General features: G+C 40.7%; 1 protein-coding gene across 2 annotated transcripts in view; it reads left to right on the forward strand.

The window, feature by feature from the left end:
• LOC111865374 (ligand of Numb protein X 2) overlaps positions 1 to 12,206 on the forward strand; it is a 597,517-nt gene that overhangs the window by 57,213 nt on the left and 528,098 nt on the right. The gene's annotated exons all lie outside the window — the stretch shown is intronic.

The raw sequence follows: 12,206 nt of genomic DNA on the forward strand, positions 1-12,206 counted from the left end.
TAGCTAGTTCAAACATGTTTTCTTTCTCTTTGCTGCCGTAAAGACAATGCGAAACAATTCGCTGTTTCCGTGTGATCTACTCATTACGCTGGATGCCGAACATAATTCATTCTACTCATAAAATGAGTAACGATTCTTTCTTCTTTTTAAGTAAGACTTCGTTGTTTGTGTTTATTTTAAATCAGGAATACTAACAGTCATACAAACAAATATTCAAAAATGTTCTTTTATATCTAATTATATACTACGTGTATATCTTTCAACCGTAAACATTCACCATTGAGAGATACGCACATATCAGTTAAAAATATCGGTATTATATGAGAAAATTATGTTAAAATTTATTCCTTTTGTTTTCTTTAGATGGTGTTCGGTTCAGTCTGCAAGACTTTCGCTTCTTTCCAAACATATTTTATAGCCTTCTTCGTATGCATATTTGGCTAATTTTATTTTAAATAACAGAAAAGGAAACTGGACATTGTCCGAAAGTCAATTATTGTGTTAATGTACCATCGTCACAAACTTATATAATGAATGAAGTCGGGTTCGACTTTTCCAACAGAAACATTTCACTCTCTTCTGATTTTATATATATATATATATATATATATATATATTTATTTATTTATTTATCTATATATTTCGAATTTTATTATAGAGCTTAGGCACTTCACTCTCCTATGCCATAAATTATTCTTACACTTTTTCCCCCTTTTTCTTAGAATTCTGATCACATAATTTTATAAAGGCGTGATCCTTGTAAGTTCTGTCATGGTTTAAATTTGATATAGCAGAATTACGGCTGTTGTCACTGTGGGCTAGCTGTTTGACAATGTATGTTGACCAATTCTAAAGGGTTCTGGTGATAGCATGATTCTGTTAGTATTGCTTGATTTCTACATGTATACCTTATCCACTGAATCATATTACGAACAGAACACAATGTTTCCAAGTTTGTCCTATTTCCTTTCTCAGGCGATTCACTTTGGTCAATGACTAAATTAGCTTTGAGTGATGGTCTAAAATCATTTGTGATCAATCCAGTTGGTTTCGTACTTCGTAAATTTGTACCGTATTTTTTGTCTTTAATTCCTTGAAAATTGTTCTAATGAAAAACAAAGAAATCAATATCAAGTATGTCATAGAAAACAAATTACATAACAACAGTTGCCCAGAGAACTGTAATAATGGAAAGAAAAATACAGAAGAAAGTGATAAAAACAAAAGGAAATGCTTCAACCGCGTATTTTCTGGGAAATAAATCAATCGAGTCACGAACATATTCAAGGACACCAATATAAAAGTAGCCTTTCATACATTCAACACTACAGAAAAGTATCTAAAATTATACTATCACAAGAACAATAAATGTGAAAACATGTACATATACGGATTGAAATACCAAGGTTTCTCGGTGCTGGATACGAGACAAACAGGATTGTCATTTCGGCAAAAATTCAAAGATCACGCACGTGCAGTACATCACAAAGACACATCCACATATGCATAACATATTTCAAATGCAGAATTAGCTTACGGCGACATTAATAATGTAACTGAAATATTTCAGTTACAATAAAAATAGCTAAAGAAAATTTGCGCCTTAAGTATCTTAGAGAAATTATGCATACACTCCACCTGTAAACAAAATAAACAAATCAGATAAATATCAATGGACAGTACAAACCCCGTGTTTGAAGTTACATATCTCCACCACACTCATAGATAGCAGCACAATTAGACACACCCCACACAACGAAACAACTCAGTGGCTGATTCAGACTACCAATCAACATTTGACACCGGCCGCGCCATAGCTCAAGCGGTTTGTCGCTGTCTTCCCACCGCAGCGGCCTGGGTTCGATCCCCGGTCTGGTCAAGTGGGATTTGTGGTGGGCAAAGTGGCGCTGGAGCGGGTTTTCTCCGAGTACTTCGGTTTCCCCTGCCAATCTTCATTACATCAAATTCTCCGTCATAATCAACCGGGCAGGCTACAATAGGCCAATCAGTGGCCTCCGTGCCGAGTGGACCCAGTTTGACTCCACCCCCCACTAAGCGAAAAAGGAACATTTGACACACAAGATTAAGAAAATATAATTAATCAAATGAACTATAGAAATTTAGGTAACATACAGCGCAACAAATTATTATAAATACACTTAATATTCCAGCTAAACAATAAGAAATATTGCATATGAAGCGACTGGATCAAACCCCTAAATGATAGTGCAGAAGAATACATAGAAAAAATGCAAAGTGTAATTAAAACCACTTATCATCATAAAGAAAGGCGTATTAACGCAGCATTCCATACCGAAGGGACGGCATAACTAGAATGACTATTCACTTTCAGCTATGTACTAATATAACCCTAATGGCAACACGATCCAACAAACTATATGAAGAACTGTAAAGGACTGAGAACAACTGCACTGTGCTGTAGTTTTAACAATCTAAAGTACAATTTTTATTACAGTAATTTTAACCACGTGCACAGATTAAAAATTCCTTTGCAGACATTGGCTAATGTCTGACAATAGTTTGTCAGATAATAAATGTAACATAGCTTGATGATGACCGAAAGGTCGAAATATGTCGCTGAGATAAAACACTGCATATCAAAGTAAAAGCTGTGTTGTGGAGACTGAAGACTATATACCTAGAACTGATATCTGTAATTCGTCTTCTGAATTCGACATCATTTCTTGGTCATTTGGAAGGATGAATGCGTATAAACTTTTATTGTCTTACGAAACTCAACTGTAACTTTGTCAGATTTGTATACAGTGGCTTGTTATATAGAAGAACTGTGTTCATAAAAGTACATAAAGAGTTTTTAAGTACCTGTATTGTATACATTTAACGACATGCGAGGAAGAATCATTTATGCTCTTTCGACTGCAAACCTCTATTGATGTTAGCTCGTAAACGAGCAGAGACTGTTGTTGCTATAACTATGAGCTTAGAATGATGTGCCATGGATCAGAATCAGATTCTGGTTTCTGTATTTCTCCGAGGAAATACACTCCTGACATGGGAAGAAGAAAGAGGAAACCATGGAAGCAAATTCGATAATAAGATGAGGACAATAAATTCAGTGGTTTTAAGTTTAGGCATTTGAATTTCAGTAATATGTAGACGTACTTTATAGAGAACAGTTTCACAAATGGATAGGTGTTGGAATCCTCTTGCCAAGTTTTAGCCAGTTTGTTTAAGCCCAAAGGAGTGGGCGTATTTTATGTTTACAAATTTTCTAATAGCCGGTCACGGTAGCCGAGCGGTCTAAGGCATGTACTGTCTTCGCTCGCTTGCAAACCGGGATCGTGGGTTCGAATCCCACTCAGGGCATGGATGTTTGTTTGGGTTTTTCTGTGTTTCTGTACAGTTAGAGGCCTTGCGACGAGCTGATCACCCACCCAAGGAGTCCTACCGAATGTGTAAGATCTAGAAAAACCGAAGTGAACGGAGAAGTTCATGGAGGTAGGCCTAGGCCCACTGGGGCTGTAGCGCCAAGGGAAAAAAAAATTATAATAAGCCCACCCAATCTGTTACTGTGAAGTTTTACATTATATGCGTATTTTAAGTTGCTATATCTGTATGGAATTTTATCTCAAATAAATCAATATAAAATTTCCTAGTCTTTTATAATTTCCAGATCGCAGAAAGCTGGTCACAGTAGCCACGCGGTCTAAGGCATGAACTGTCAAACACTGGGATCGTGTATTCAAATTCCACTCAGGGCATGGATGTTTTGTGTGTGTATGCGTTTGTTCGTGTTTCTGTTGTCCTGTATTCAGGTAGCGGCCTTGCGACGGGCTGATCACTCGCCTAAGGAGTTATACCGTCTGTGAAAAATTATTACGGAAATAAATAAGACGCCAGGGCCCTAAATGGGCTGGAGGAGCCATCGAAAAGAGGAAATCATAGGAAACGTCAAAGTAAATTGCATTAGCCTCTTCATTAAGAGTCTTCTGCCTCAGTTCTATTTCTTGTTTCAGTCTATTTCTCCAACGGCCTCCGTACGCAGGGAAATGTGAACACTGCCGGTACCAACATTCCCATGTTCACCCAAATTGCAGCAAGTCATTCCTACATTTGCAAGCTCCGCCGAATCTTTCAGATGCCATCAGTAGATTTGCTTTGCTTTCCTGACACATCAGAAGTGAGTTAGGGGAGCTCTACAGCAGTATATGGAGAGCCTAGAGTTCGGTAAATATTTATAGCACTACGCTATAAGCCGGAAGGTCTCGGGTTCGATTTCCGATATCACTGGATTTTTTCAATTGACCTAATCCTTCCAGCCGCACTACGGCCCTGGGGTCGACTCAGCCTCTATCAGAAATGAGTACCAGGAATCTTCCTGGAGGATACAGGGCGGCCAGCCGGCGCCTGAGGCTTACAACCTTACCGCCATCTGTGAGCCGATTGTCTAGATAATGTAGGATCCTCGACGTCTCACAACCCAATGGGCCTCCACAGCCTGTTCCAGGGATAGCTTACCTTTTCTAAACCTCTTACTGAATTCTCAATGTATTCGCGTTTCCGCATTGTACGTGTAATACTTATTTTCACAGCAGTAGTGTATGCATTATTTTCCGTGTGCGTGATAAGAATGCATATGAGTTTTGTAATGTTTGTCTGTCCGATAGCATGTATCGCTGGATGGATTTCGATAAAATTTGTTATGATTATACCTTTGGAAACCACGTACCTTTTAGTTCCATACAGTTGGTAATATCAATTTGGAAAATGCATAAATTATGAGATGGTAGGAACATTAGATTAACCAGTAGTGATCATGGTAACTATAAGAATCATAGTAACCGTTGTATGAACTGTAACCGTGACAGCCACAGTAACACATTTTTGATCTTTAAGAAATTTGCATAAGCAGTTGCGAATATTTTGGGCGAAGCACTTTATATACAAGTTTGTACAGTTTACTTCTGATTTGCGAATTATGCGGTGAAACGATGGATACTTTTTAATATTTGAAAATCTGTACCTATCAGTTGCATTAAAACAAACCCTAAGGTTTGAAAATTGTCTGTGATACATTTCAGAATGCCGAAGCTAAAACACATGAGGAGACTGTTCAATCCGCTACGGATAACATCCGCCCAGTAATAATAACTTTTACAGAAAAGGCTCAGAATGTAGGTTACTGTATTTATGAAGAATGCCGTCTTCTGGGATGTGGCGCCGTGTAGATCTTGTGTGAACCGACGTTTCGGAGGAACGTGTCGCCTCTGTCTTCATGGTAGAAAAAATCCTCGAGCGAGGAACCAGCGTGATAAGGTGGCTATCAGACTGCTAGCTACCCTGAAGATGGAGACGACACTTTCCTCCGAAACATCGGTTCACACAACATCTACACGGCGCCACATCCCAGAAGACGTCATTCTTCATAGTCACGGCTGTGAAGACCTCAAATCCTACATACTGTTTTTATGTTTGCTCCAGATTGGTTTAGTGTTCTTTCCTACAGAGTTCTGGAGCGACTGAATTTCTATCGCGAGGGAACACGTCACGTGAGAGCCAGTTTGAGTAAAGCAGGCACTACCACCTAGTCATATTGATATATCAGGCCTTCTGCTGAGTAACTGAAGCAATTCTAACTTCTCACAGATTTGTAATTGCGACTTATCAGGTTCTAATGTCATCTGAGGCACCTGCTGCCATAAAAAGGTTTTCTGTCGCTATCCATCAGTTTTTTACGTATTAAGAGTGCGTTGTAATGGCCCACTACCGTCCCTACTTCAATTCATTCCAGGTCACCGTGCTTAATTATCGCTACGTGTTCTTTGCAGTTCACATGGCGCGGTTAAATAATCCATGGAACCAACGCGGCATCTGCATTTGTGGCTTATACAAAAGAGAGAGAGAGAGACGAGTTTTGCGGGAATGTAGTGAAGCCACGGCTTAGCCTCCTGTCTGCTGATGCTACAGTTTTAGACAGCTGTGCTGAGAGGAACTCGTGCCTTTGCTTGCAAATATTTTAGTGGTCGGTGGGTGTGATGTGGGTGTGTATGTCGCTGCTATGGTTTTGCAGGTGACGTCAACACTGTTGGTTCCATAGGCCCAGTTACCTCTAAACATGTTTTCAAGATCAAAATAACAATTCAGGGTGTAAGTCTTCCAGAACTAAAATTGGCATTTTATTAAGATTGTATTTATAAGTCAGCTGTGCAGTAATTACGGAGGGCAATGTCAGAAAGTTGTCAAGAACTTGCTGGAAGAGTTAATGCAGCTGGTCTTACGGATGTTTTAAAATATTTAAGACATTAATATAATATTATAACCGTAATAGTAAATTATTAGCCAAAATTCGTTACAAATATACTGTCATGTCAGAATTACTTGGTTTTGAACTTTGTCGATCGACCGGTATTCTAGATACTAGAAAACACGACTTTTCGGAAACTGGACCTGAGCCCGTCCTCAGGTGAGTGGTGAAGATAACCGCTCTGTTGTGTCCCTTTTTTTTATTACTAGTGGGGTGGGACTAAGTCCCTTGTACTGCGGCCACTTCTGGCCTATTGTACCAGCCCCAGATGATAGGTGAAGGTAATTGTGGAGCAATTGGTGGAATGAAGATTGGCGGGGAAACCGAAGTACTCGGAGAAAATCTGCCCCAGCGCTACTTTGTCCACCACAAATCCCACTTGACCAGACCCGGGATCGAACTCGGGCCGTCGCGGTGGGAAGCCAGCGGCTAACCGCTTGAGCTTTGGCGCGGCCCTATTGGGTCCCTTAGAAAGTACTAACTTCAATCACTAGACAACCCCTGTCAGATTCACTGCAGCTATTTAATCGCCTGAGACCAGATAATTCGGCGGGAGGTAACAAGAAAATATGCAATAAAAATTGTGATAAAGCAGGCACATGCTTGGAAATAAGATAGGAAAGGAGGTAGGAATTATGCTACAAACATTAGCCAACAAAACCAGTTACTAGGTATGGGGTTAGTATTGGTGATTGGATATATTGAACGCTTATAAATCGTAATTACAAGTGTTTACAATGCCTTCGCTAATTCACGCACTCGCCTTCTGCCTACAGCACACCATAAGTCTTCTCAGTTTATCTTCATTAGCCTTTTCTAGGTTACGATTTCCAGCAACTTCCTCAACTTCCATGTTCACGGCCTTACCGGCTGGCTACTGTCTCACGGCTAACTCATTGCTCCAGCTGTCGGCTCTCAGTTAGCTCATGACGGCAACTTTCATGGCCGTAGCTGACTCCAGTATCCTCAGCTCCCAAATGAGTGGCCTTCCTGCTAAATTGCTGCTGGCCCTTGTTTCCGAGTTCCAAGGGACTCATGACCAGCAATGACTCGCTTTTAGAGTGACGTAATAGCGTGTTCGCTGTACCATTGCCTAGCAACGGATGACGTCTCTTGTTAAGCTAACCGGCCATATGTGTGTGTGTGTGTGTGTGTATAAAAGTAAGTAGAAAGTAAAATTATCCCTGTAACAGGCCGTGAAGGCCCATAAGGTTGTGAGACGTTGAGGCTCGCACACTATGTAGACAATCGGCTCAAAGATGGCGGTAAGGTTGTCAGCCTTACGCGCCGGCTGCGCTTTACTTCACAGGAAAATTGTTTAATTAATACCTGGTACTCTTTCTGTTAGAGGCTGAGTCGACCACAGGGTCATAATGCGGCTGGAAGGATTAGGTCAACTGAAGAAAATCCAATGACCTAACGGGATTTGAACCCGCGACCTTCTGGCTTATAGCATAGTGCCTCAACCAACTACGCTACCGCGTGCCCCTTGTGTGTGCGTGTGTAAAATCTTTTTTCTGAAATAAGTGATTTGGACTCTGCACTCAACTTATTATCAAGAAGGATGCCTGGAGCTGTGGAGATGAGAAATTCACAAAAACATTTAATCCGATCATACTCAAAGACAGGCTTATTCATAGATGTGTGAATAATATTTAAATGAATCTTAGAGAAACGGTGTGAGGGTGAGGACTGAATTCGGGGGTCCAGTCATGTATCTTTGTGACCACGGTGACCAGGTAAATAACCATAAATCTCTTCTAGAATATATGTGAACCATGTAGCTGGATAGTTCATGCTAATCAGACTAGTAGCAAACAAGTTATGTGTACTGTAAGAGACTCAAAAGTATAAGTTAGTCGTGGCTTTCAGACGTACAGACATACAGGTAGCATGGAACTTTCGTTTTTTCAAAATAAGGAAAGTAGACGAAAGAAATGAACATAAAATGCAAGCTGCAATGCGATCTCGCATTGCCACTGATAAAACACCATATAAGAGAGTAGGCGATAATTGTGCAAGGAAGGAAAGGAAGCTAACTTGTATATTAATGTAGAAACCAGTTGAAATTCAACGGGTTATCATATTTTTCGTTTCTTAAACCGATACCCCATTTGTCCCTTCCTTCGTCCCTTTCGTACTTTCATCTGGTTCCTTCCTTTCTCCCTTGAAATAATTTACAAACTTTGTAATTCAGATGACACAGCTTCGAAAATGTAGCTGCCATCTATGCAAGTGCACCAAAACTACTACGGTGTGAGTACGACATAACGTACACTCACATTCGAGTAACATACTGGCAAATCACAAACCGTCTCCTATTATGCTTATAGCTAACAGACCGACGCATGCTTGTACTCACAGACGATATGCTCACTGTGTGTGAGACGGATGGCTTTAATCATCAGATGACCTCGAAGCGTCATCCGTTTCACACGTACGCACTCAACAGTTTCTTATAAATATTGTGTATGTTGGTTTCGTTCACAGAGAACTTTATCTCGGTGTTATCACGGCTCATATTCTTTAGGCTCAGAACAGGGAGCAGTGAAGGGTTCTTGTGAACACGGTAATGAACCTTCGAGATCCATAAAATTCTGGTAAGTTCTTCAGTAGCTGCACACTTGGCAGCTTCTCAAGAAGCGCTCAGCTCCATGAGTGAGTGATATTCTTTATTGTAGTTCTTCCGGTTAAAGATGAATTATGGAAGAAAATTTAGACATTTATTAATAGATGTCTGAGATATACGTGTATATTAAAAATTTAGTGGCCTAGAACCATTTCAGATAGAGAGCTCTGGCAGTTATCTGGTCAAACGGATATAAATATGGAGATAAGGAGTCGAAAATTTAGATGGATTGGCCATATACTGAGCAAGGATGGTGAAGAGAAACCGTAGGCCACGCTTAAGTGGAATCCTCAAGGAAACAGAGGAAAGGGGAGAACAAGAAACAACTGGAGGAGATTCAATCTGAAGGAAGCTGGAAGAAGCTGGAGTGAGCTGCGGTATTCAGCATCGGACCGAGACAGCTGGAAAAAGCTTGTAGACGACTTGTGCACCTGATGGAACTACAGAATATATTGTTATTATTATTATGAAATGCCACGTTTTCATCAATGTTATTGGTTTAATATAAAAGTGTAGGACGAAATAAGTGAGATGGAGAGACGACAGGATGGAGAAATACGCGGGATGAGAAATGAATGTGGGAGAAACGAGCGAAGGAAACGGAAGTACGACAATTAGTATACCTGTATAACAGACGGAGAGATTTTCTGTTTAGTTTTTAATGGCCATTAATCAGTGAAATATATTTCACTGTACACATGTCATTAGAAATATAAACATGACACGTGAAATAAATTAGAAATGTATCAAAATGTAACCTATTACTTGAGCTTCAGGATGTCAGATGACAGTTATAGTATGCTCTATTCTTTCGCTACCCTCAGGACTCAGACTCAGACTGGGTGAACGATAATATTGAAGCATTGATTATACAGAAGAATTCGCGCATGGAGCTACAGAAGGCGGAAATCATCGTAACTCTGAAGATAAGCTGTTGGAATCCAGTGAAGTGGAATCTGGTCTGACAAACTATGATTCTGCAAAGGGACACTCATTTGCTTTGCATAGAATTCCTATAGACGCGTCTGTTACACTGCATGATTCAAGTCGAGTGAACTCAAGATGAAATGAAAATAAAAGCGAAAAAACGAACAGCGAAATAAAGAAAGATAAACCAACCACAACGAAAAATGGGCTCATAAATGTGAAGCATTTGTAGCATCGTCCTGAGTCAGACTTGTTTCGACGTTGTTCAGTTTATATGCCAGTACCCTAGTCCGAACATTTCCAGAATTTTCGTGTAGAAACTGTTGGCCTTCATGCAGGAGTTATCACAGCGGTAAGCCTAGCCATTAGCTCGACGTTAGAGCACTGTTCCAGGTGCTTGTTGGGTTGTCTCTCAGTACCTCTTTCATAGGTTTAATCACTCCAGTTACGTTCCGAGACGATACCTTCCTTCCTCTTCTTCTGCTCATCAAGTCGTACTGTTAACCAAACTAATAACAAATTTGTCTCTGTGTATGGATTACAGAGACCGCCTCTGTGGTGTAGTGGTCAGAGTTCCTGCCTACAGTTCCAGAGGTCCCGGGCTCGATTCCCGGAACTACCAGATTTTCTGAGTAGTGGGTCTATAACTCAACCTCGAGAGGATAATTGAGGAGCTATTTCTAGGAAATAGCGGCTTCCGTGTAGAAAACCGAGATTAATGGCCGTGGGGGTTCGTTGCGCTGACCAGGCGACACCCTCTATCCGCAAAAGTTGGCACTAACTTCGCCGACAAGCGGCGATCCATCGATCGGTAAAGTTCGTTTGCGGACTACAGGCCACGGAGTTTTTTTTTCTTTCGTTTTTTCTTTGGGTTACAGAGGCCAGTGTTAAGAGTATGGTCTGAGTCATAGAATGGAAAATAGTACAGTGAATTTTCTACAGAGCGCAGATACCAAGCGAAGATATGCGTTATGAGTAGGCTCGAGTTAATGGGAGGAGCGGCCGACTTTTCCTCATGCGTAGGCGTTTGCAAAAATATTACTTTATAGCATGGTCTTCTGTTAAGATAAAGACAGGAAACGGTGAAATGCCACTACGTCATGAAGCGGGGGGGGGGAGCGCAACAGCTTGAGGGAAGTGTGGAAAGGATCGATCGGCGAGTCTTCTCTCCGCGGTCTGGTACAAATGAAGGTGAGTGGTCAGTACCACATTACGCTACTTTACCTCGAAAGTGAGATCTCCTGATGCCCAGCCACGTGTTACAAATGTGAAGATTCTGCATTAAACGGTTTTATGGCTCTCTTTTCCCCGACGTCTGTATGCATACTGTGGTAAATTGCTGTTTTAATATATTTCTAGAAGGGATGCGTACACGTATTTTGGTACGTTTATTTCATGTTTATCGGTTCCACATTCTGAAGTAATTATTGCAATTGTAATGCCTGTGAAAGTACTGTTAAGATTCTAAAGGGTTCTGACGATGGTGGATGACACGCAGAATTACTGGGTTTTTGGACTCTTTCCATCGTCCGGAATTCTATGTAACAGAGGACACGACGTTTCGGAAACAGATCCAGTTTCCGAAACGTCGTGTCTTCTATTACTTAGAGTGTTCTCTATTACCTAGAATTCCGGACGATGGAAAAAGTCCAAAAACCCAATAATTCTGTGAGTACTGTTTAGTTCTTTATCCTGTTGCATATCCTTATCCAGCTTGTACGTGTCATGTGAGTATGAAAGTATTGCAGTCTACGAAGGGTTGTCATTTAATCTTCGGTAACCGATTTACTGATCCTGGCACAAGAAGTTCTAGTTCCACCTGTAAACAAGTGCCTCGCATTGTGACACAACGTGCTTTAAGGCTGCACTGCGTGTTTAAATGATAGTGGCTGTAAAGCATGAAGAACCGCTTTGATTTACACGAGAGATATACATTTTAGAGGTGAAATAAACACATTATCTCGTCTGGAAGACATACTATATCAGGGACTTTAAATAGAAGTGATATAAAAACATTAATCGCTTAGGTTTACGCATATTTTGGGACCTAGAAATTTCCAGAAAAGTAAATTTGCGGGGGTATATTTAGAGTTACAGAAAGAAGCCAGATGCGGTAGAGCCAGCACTGGAACTGTGTAACGTAAAGAGTCTCCTCACTCCTCACACCTCTTCCCGCTTATGTTGTCATCTGGAGCAAAGAAGATATAGACAGTTGTTCCTATTGGTGGGGGCGTAACCTAACCAGTTTGTGAAACCTTTACGTATATACGTGACTCCATCAGCAAATACCACGTTTTAATTTCAGCCTTGGAAACGTCCCAATGTACGTATAAATGCCTTCTCCCACCCGCTATATCCTTCTCC

This window comes from Cryptotermes secundus, unplaced genomic scaffold (assembly GCF_002891405.2).
Source record: "Cryptotermes secundus unplaced genomic scaffold, Csec_1.0 scaffold164, whole genome shotgun sequence".
NCBI lineage: Eukaryota > Metazoa > Arthropoda > Insecta > Blattodea > Kalotermitidae > Cryptotermes > Cryptotermes secundus.